Genomic DNA, 7,935 nt, shown 5'->3' on the forward strand with positions numbered 1-7,935 from the left:
TTCACGTATCTGTCCCTCTCAATAACTGGAGCAGCAGCAGAGCAGGACTAGGAAATTGCAGTTTCCCGTGAACAAAGCCAGCCGTGGGCAGTTGAGGATGTCACAGGGAACAGTGTGTGCATTCTACGGCTTGGCTGCTGTGCAAAGGATTTCCATTGGTCAGATGCTGCTCTGAGTTATCTGAAATATTTCAGAGGGTTTTTCTTCCTGCACTGTAGGCCTGTTTTGAACCTGGTAAACAACCCTTGACTTGGTGACAGTTTAAAACCAAACAGGTTACTTTCCTTCTGTTTTGTTGTGAGCATTTTCTGATAGAATTTTCTTTCAAATATTGTGATATGGTAGCCCCTTCCTACCCCCAGAAACCCCTCTACATTGCATTTAGTTAACAAAAAGTAGGACTTTGTGGTCTGTAATAAACTGTGATGGTGGGAAGAAAACAGAACTTTTGCTGTAATGCTGGAAGGGACATTGCAGAGGAACTGGAGTGGCATGCCTGTGATCAAGATTCCTAGGGCCTACTGTGGTGGCAGCTGTAGGCAGATCAGTTTGATGAATAAACCCTTATTCTGAGGTAGGTTAGGCTTTTTGACCCGCCATTTGCAGTAATAATTATTTGATCAACAGAGGGAAGCCTCCTGTTCTGTCTGAAAAGGCATAAAGGTAGTTTTGCTAGAGGGCAGGTAATCCCAGAAAAAACTAAGCCTCATCTCTTGATGTGAGATCAGCTCCTGGGTGGCTGGACGGCACACAGGTGTCCTGTGAGATGAACCAGGATGGCGTGGGGACCATGTGCCTCCCACTGACCCCATGGCACATCCCTTCTTGTTGGCTCCATCTCAGGGACCAAGGTTCAGCTTTTTGTTGCCTGGGCAGATGGTGTGAGCCTGGTGAGGGCAGGCTGAGGCTGTGGGGCTGTGCCTACTGCCCCTTGCTGATGCCCAAGGGCCTGGAGCCTGTGCTACGTCCTGCAAAGTACTTGCTGTGGGGAAGGGCACAAACCTATTCTGCTGAGCCAGACCTCGGAAATAAGAGGTTAAAGTACTAATTATGACACACCACAAAATTATGAGCTTTGTGTAACACAATAAAGATTTCATCAGATGCTTTAAAAAGCAGGCCTAGCTCCTCCCATTCCTTTTTATAACCACGAATTTTAAGTCCCACTGAGGAGCAGAAGAATGCGGGCAAGAATCATCCGAAACTGGATGCTTTTCTATGTAAGGTTTTGAAACGCCGAAGTTGATTTAAGCAATTCTCCAGCTGAGCGCTCTGCGATGCAATGTTTTTCTGCCCGGTTCACGACCGGCTGTGCCAGCCTGTGTATCCCCCCTGCGGCACTGGCTCGGGAGCCTTTGGTCGGGACAGCTGTGGCATGCATGCTGTTTACCAACTCCTCAATATGGAAAAACAAAGCTTTCATTCCTGGGCTATGGAAAACTTCTGCTGATTAATCCACGCCCTCTCTCCGGGGAGGAAAACATAACAAACATAAATGTCTCTTCACCCTTTTATGCCTGGTATATTAATCACCCAAAGAGGGCTCATGACTTTTCCCTGTTCCAGTTTGCATTTGCCCTCTAACTACTGGGAGGAGTCCTGCTTTGTCTATAAAAAGCTGCACTTGGCCAAACAGTGTAACAGAACCGAACTTAGGGTTTCACTCACCCATCTTACCCGGGGAGAGAGGACTGAGCAGCCATGTTCGGGATTGGGAAGAAGCTTGCTGAGGAAGTCGTGCAACAAGCTGAAGGTGCTGCACAGGTGGCAGGTAAATACAAATTGCTGCTTTCCCTCCTCCTGTGCCTTGGGTGTTAAAGTATTTGCCTACTTCTGCCGCTGCTGCTGGGAATAAATCTGCCCCTGGGGCAGGAACTAGAGATGCTGCCCTGAGGGGTGGGTTGGCACAGCCTGTAATCTCCAAACCCCCTAACACTTTAGTAAATGAAGGTCCCATATTAACTATTGTTTTTCCAACAACTTCTGGCACCCTGGCTCCCACTGTGTGGGTGACTCGATGATGCACTGATGACAGGACTGCAAAAAGCCGAGAGGGCAGGCGAGACTGCTTATTTAGGACTTTGCTTCTGGGTAGGAATGGCCATGATAAATACGAGCTGCGTAGTGGCGTAGTGCGTTATCTTCCTGAAGACTGAGGCTCTGATCTGCTCAGGGCTGCACAGATAGGCACAGTTAAGTCATCTGCTGTCAGTGTCGCAGTCACACACCCCACCAAAGCACAAGTGCAGTTGCAGGGGCTCAGGGCACCCGAAACAAGTTCACTCCTGCAGAGAGGTTTGCTGAACTGACCCCAAAGTGAAATACACCTCTTAAATAAGCCATTGTTAGTGGAGCTCGAACACAGACCTGCACTGCTGAGATTCCTGAGATGTTTGTCCTTAGTACATAAGCAGTGGAAACTGTTTCGTATTTCTTTGTGACATTTGGGTAAACTCTTTAAACCAGTTATTTTGTCTGTGACTCAAATGCAGTGGAAATACCACTTGCTGGCTATGTGCCCAATGAAGCAAGTGGGAAGCCCGTGTCTTATTTACCATTACTTGGTTTCAGTTTGCTAGGGAGATGCAAATTCCCACATCCTCTGCCTCCTTTTCCAAAAAAAAAAAAAAAATGTTTACAATTAATTCAGCTGTTCTTATGCTGAAACATGAAAGTAAAACACCAGGATGTGGGCAATTGGAGAGTAACTATCAGTTCTTCAAATGAAGATCTCTTTCTGATTTTGCAGTACGGTAGCCCTAGAAATTCATGTTTTGTGGAGTTTTTGATACTCCTAACTTCTTTAACATTGGGGAAACATCTCCTGTTTCCTATACTGAAAGATAAGAAGGATGTTTTAGGAATGATATTTGTCATCTTGAAGGAGCTGAGTAATAATCTCAGTCAGCTGATGGAATTAAGTGTTTGGGAGTCCACAAACTCCAAGAGCGAAGTTTTTAAGCAGTAGCTGCAGTCCTTCCCCCTCTGTCCCAGCTACTTAGAGCTGAGCCAGTTCTTTGGACATCCTTAGTCAGAAGCCCTTTGCCTGAACCCTGCACACACCCTTCCCAATAAGTCCTGTGCTGCAGATGGCTCTTGCAGCTGGATCCTGGAACAGCAATGGGAGGTCCCAGGCACTGGCCTGACTTTGGCCACTTCTGAGCAATCAGCACGTACCTTGATGACAGGTAGTAAATACACAGCATGTGATGCTGAATTTGTCACTACAGTCAGTACTGCACCAAATCCTGGAAGTATTCTAGAGGCACCCTCTAAATCCCCATTTAAATGAAAATACAGGGGGGTTAATGCCAGATTTCAGCTAAAACAAGACTGTCTGACTGGTGGTTCCACAACTAATAATTACCTTTCTCTGAACTACTTCTGCTGTCCTTCCACGTGCCCCGAAGGAACAGTCCCATGAGCTATTGCCAAGTGCAAAGTGACACAACTGGGCTTTGCAAGTGTCTAAAATTAGCACCTATCCCATAGGTCCTGAAAGGAGTCACGAACTCTGCTGTGACCCAAGACTGCTACAGGAAGCATCTTCCTTTAGTTGCACCTTATGAGCCATGAACATCATCCACTTAGGAAACTGCAGCAAAAGCTGATGGGTGATGATAATTAGTACGTCTTTTGAGCAGTAGAAAATGCCTTACAAGCTCAAGGTGAAATAGGTCACTGGGTTTTACAAGATACTTAAAAGAACCACTGTTTAAAAGCCATTCAGTGCAAGGCTGGAGTCCTTTGAAGTTTTAGGCACTCCCAGTCCACTTAAATGTTCTTATTCACCTCAGCATTTCTCCTTTTTCCTGTGTCCATGACGAATCTGGCTTGCTCAGTCAGCTCCCACTTCTGTTGTGCAGAACATGTTTCTGGCATTTAAGAGGCAGTATTTGGAACCAGGGGTAACAAAACAAATACAGGTTCAACTGAAGGCCATTTGTCCAAACTTCTGAGTGTTGAGCAAGACTTCCCTCATCATAGTTGTTGGAGGCTGATCATCCAAATATTTACTACTATTTTTTTGGCTGCAGGCCTTTAAGACAATACCTTCTCTTGCTCTTCATGTCATAGTATATCTCTTCTGCTGAACATTTCCATGCCTTTAAAACTGGTCTGGTCTCTTACAGAATATATTTTTTTTTCCCCTAACTACAAGAGAGAGTATTAGACTACTCACTAAAACTTTGATGTGCTGCTATTACAGCAGTTAAGACAATGAGCATCAGGCTTTATGTAGTTAGTGAGAGAATCTTTACCACCCAAACTGCCCCAGCCTGCTCTCAACAGATCTTAGCCAGGCTCAGTAAAACAAAGGTTTGATTGCACCCAGTTCTCTGCTATGGTTTGTTTCTTGACACTGTAGGTGACACACGTTAACATCCATAATTTTCATCTATACCAAGACATGGGGATACTGCGGGGAGACAGGGACAGAGTCCTAACAGCACCACTATTAGATCAGGGTGCCCATCCTTATGGAGTAATTTTTCATCCTCTAGCCCTGAAACATTTAGGGGAACCCTTTAAAAATGTGATTACTGAATTTAGGGCAAGGGTAAGGATTGCTTAATTGACTGTTTTTTTCCTTCTTCCAGTGGACACGGTGAACCAGACTGTGCAGCAAGCAGCAGAACAGGCTAAGAGTGCTGGTCAGAAAGGTACGATAACATTTATTTCAGTAATATCAAGGCAGTGAAAGCCCAGATAGAGCCCCCAGCTCTGCCTTGCTTTGTCCCACACGTGGTGGGAAAGGGGAAGCTGCTGCAGTGATGCTACAGTTACCATTGTTTTTCTCTTTTAAAAGCACTTGATGAAGTCTACAAAGTTGCTGAGACCGGTGAAAAAGCTGTAAAAAATGTAGCAAACCAAGCAACTTCGTGGGGAAAAAGCTTTGGACAATGAAGATAAAAATGTATCACCACTGAAATTTTTGTAAACAACTTTCTACTGTACTCTTAAATAAAGAAAATACTTATACTCTGCCTCGCTTGTGTGTATTCCTTCGGTTACACACGCCAAAAAAACATTTACAATCACTGCTCTAGAAAGACTGGATTATTTCACAGAGCAGACAGCTAGAGTTGTGCCATGTTCTAATGCAGACACTGGGGTTTTTTATTTTTTTTTCTTTGGGGTGGGCAGCATGTAAAGTCAAGCACTTAAGGGCTGGTCTTTCCCATTCTGTCACTGAGCCTAAAGCACTTGTGTGTGTGCACATCTCTCCAGCTGAGCACCCAACAGCCACCTCAGACAAGGTAAGCACCCGTCTGCTTCCATGACTGTGCTTGTGCTTCTGGTCTTAGCGGTAAAATCACAATTAGCTACTGTGCTGAGGAAGACTCCAGTGTGTTTAAGGTATATGTAACCACTGCACAGCAGCACTCTGATACTCAGAACTAATGCCAACAGCAAAACAATGCCTTGCTGGCAGCAGAGTGCTCAGCTCCACTAAGTGCTTGGTGCTGTCTGAGCTTGGTCACTGGTACAACTCCAACAGCTCTGCAAAAGGCAAGGGAAGGGTGAGCAATGCAGGCCACACAGTGGGGCACTGGAGGCATTCACTACATCCTGTCAAACACTGATGGACAGTAATCATATACCAGCTGAAAGAATCAAAACTGAGTAAGTATGTTTAAAAGGTAACACAAACAAACCCAACTCACCAACCACCCAAACCCACCCTAAATAACAGAAGTAATCTGCGTGCACATCAACTTAGAATCTGAAACTACAAGCTTGTCAACTACTAAAGGAGTAATTCAGAGGTTACTTAACTTGGCATCTCGGAAACACAGCAAGGATTTCAATTGCTCTGATTTCTGATGGTGACAGTTGCCATCAATGAAAAGAGGTGTCGTACTGCGTTCTTTTCTGGGATAGAAAAATGATTGTTCTGCTTGCTCTTCTGTATAATAGCAGTATTTTGCATTTAGTAGTTTGCAAGGTGGCATGTAACCCTGAACCACTGTAGTTGTTGTGCTTTGCAATTCACTCCCAGCTTCAGAGCACTTGCTGCAATGCTGTAACACAAACTACCTACCTATGCTGTATTAAGTGTGAATGAGAGCTTAAAAACATCTGCTATGGTGAGGATGTGCTTTGTTCTCTGTTCAGAGGAGTTTCAATTCTATTGCTCAAACCTAACTTAAGGTACTGACTGGCTCCCTGCCACACAAGCTGGCAAGCTTTTTGGTGAATGTCAAGTGGCATGTAAGTGCCACTGGTTGTATTCAATTTTGTTAGCTGGCAGATAAGACTTGTGTGCGTGGGTGTTACATATATATACGGAGGGTCTAACACCTAACTGAAGTTACAGTCTTAGTAAAAATATCCCAAAATTTGTAACATACATCCCAGAGAGCGATTGCTTTTTTTCAGCTGTGGCTAGGGACTGGCAAAAGGCTAGAGCTGCTTTGCTTTGAAGCCTCTAAACCCGCACTAACTTACAGCAACTGTAGCAAATGTTACTCCTCTCTTCTTTCTGTTGTTGTTGCTGGCTTTGGAGAGGTATGTGCGACAAAACGTGACAACATGCGGTGCTTTCCTTTAACTGTCTGATCACGTTAGGATTGAGGCCAACATGCCTCAGAAACAGTGTAGCCCTAATGTATGAGAACATTTCACAGCAGGCCATCACAAGAAGTCTGGAATCAGTGAGTTTGATTCTTCTGCTTAGCTTCAAGCAAAGAGCAAATTTGGTAATTTTGGTGGTAATTTTAAGTCAGGCTCCAAGCACTGTCTCCTTGAGAATCTCAACTCTTTGATGAAAAGTACCCTGAACTGTCCTTATACCAGCCCCTGGATATGCTTGGATTCATGTTTCTCATGTCTCCAACACCTGACTCCGTTAACAAGAGGTCAGTAACCATTGCAATCCAGTTGGCTTAGGAGAGATCCAGTCAACCTTAAGGGCTCCTCTTCGGGATTGGTAAAATAGTGCCAGGTGAAAGGTCTGCTTTTTTTTTTTTTTTTTTTTTAAGATATCCAGGCGTAAGAAGTGTTAATGTGTGTGCATACAAGACTAGAAGATGCAAATGAATTGGGGAATATAGGCATTGTGCAGGTTTTGTCTTTTTTTCCCCTTCCAATTGGTAGGAGGTAGAAGATACCCCAGTTAGCCATCTATGCCAGCTTTCTGTATGCTCCAGCACTGAAAGGGTCCTGTTTTTCAAGTCTGCACAGCCAAACTAGTGGTGCTTTACTGTCTGCAGAGGAAATGAAGCAGGGGAGGGAGAACAACAGTACACATTTTGCTTTTAACAAATTTGCTGCCAGGTAATGCAACACTGCTTTTAAGATTCTTTCTCTTTTTAATAATACAACTGTTTATTTGTGAGGTTTTTAGCCTCCAAGTTTTGGTTACAGTTCGTCAGAGCTGAATTGCTAAAATACTTGTTTTGTTTTGCTATATAATAAAAGTTTATGTAAAAACTGCACCGAAAAATGTGATCCGGGATACAGATCTTGTTTAGAGATCCACACCTCGATCACAATAACTCTCTCAAGGGTTCTCATTTTTCAAATGATGCCAGTATATGTGTATATATATATATATATATATATGCTGCACTTAGGTAACCTGTAGCACTTTTATAAACCTAGACATTAGCATATATGATGGAGCAAGCCACTAATTAAATGCATCACGCAGGTTTATTGCTCCATGCTAACTACTAGAATAGTTCTTCACACAAATTTGAGAAGACACAGTAAAAAGACCTGAAATGATTTACCAAATATATCCAATTTCAAAAGTCTTGCTGACAGCCAAGTTGAAGAGAAGTATTAGTGAGCCCCCTTAAGAAAACTCAGGGGCAGCATCTTAGCAGTGAGCACATAATAAACACACAAGTGTGCTGTGAAGATTTTCAGGTTCATTGTAACTACAGAAAGCTACTGCATGAAATAGAAAACAGTAATACACCACCA

The sequence above is a fragment of the Empidonax traillii genome, unplaced genomic scaffold, assembly GCF_003031625.1.
Source record: "Empidonax traillii isolate 1590-97213 ecotype Southwest subspecies unplaced genomic scaffold, ASM303162v1 scaffold475:size860808, whole genome shotgun sequence".
Lineage (NCBI taxonomy): Eukaryota > Metazoa > Chordata > Aves > Passeriformes > Tyrannidae > Empidonax > Empidonax traillii.